The sequence below is a fragment of the Hemicordylus capensis genome, chromosome 1 (genome assembly GCF_027244095.1).
Source record: "Hemicordylus capensis ecotype Gifberg chromosome 1, rHemCap1.1.pri, whole genome shotgun sequence".
Taxonomy (NCBI): domain Eukaryota; kingdom Metazoa; phylum Chordata; class Lepidosauria; order Squamata; family Cordylidae; genus Hemicordylus; species Hemicordylus capensis.
Window position 1 is genome coordinate 344,812,217 of NC_069657.1, and position 938 is coordinate 344,813,154.

The window sequence follows — 938 nt, forward strand, 5'->3', positions numbered from 1 at the left end:
ACAGGATAACTTTTCTCCTAAGGAACAAATGCTTACCTGACAGAATTCCCAGAGTAATCATACAAATAAATAAAAGAGAAAGTAAATGTTACATGAAAGAAAGAAAAAATATGTCAATAATATTAATTGCATTGAAGTATTCTAGATAAAAATAGATATTTTAAGCAAACTAATAGACATTGTACTTTCATTTGATAACAGGAGCTTATCCACAGCTCAAACCAAATAGATATTCAGTGTTATAGAGCACCATCTCGTGGTACATTACAGAACAACTTTAACAGGGATTATTGAAAAGCATCCTCTACTGTTGCCTTTTCTCTCCTTTTAATAGCTGCATTCAAATGTAACATGGAACTGTAGTTTAATTGGCCTGCAGTTCCGTGGACATTACATTCAAATGCGGGTAACCCGGGTTACACACGGCAACAAAACTGAGGGTTCAGATTTGGAATACCAAAAAGGACATAAAAACAGCCCTGCTGGATCAGGCTGAAGGCCTATTTAGTCCAGCATCCTGTTTCTCACAGTGGCCCACCAGCTGCCTCTGAGAAGCCCACAGGAAAGACATGAGGGCGTGCCCTCTCTCCTGCAGTTGCTCCCCTGCAACTGGTATTTAGAGGCATCTTGCCGCTAAGGCTGTATAGCCACCAGACTGCTAGACACTGATAGACCTGTACTCTGTCTAAGCCCCCTTTAAAGCCATCCAAGCTAGTGGCAATCACCACATCCTGTGGCAGAGAATTCCATAAATTAATTATGTGCTGTGTGAACAAGTACTTCCTTTTGTTGGTCCTAAATTTCCCAGCCTTCAGTTTCATGAGATGATTCCTGGTTCTAGTGTTGTGAGAGAGGGATAAATTTTTCTCTCTGTCAGCTCTCTCTATGCCATGCATGATTTTATAGACCTCGATCATGTCCCACCTGTAGTCACCTCT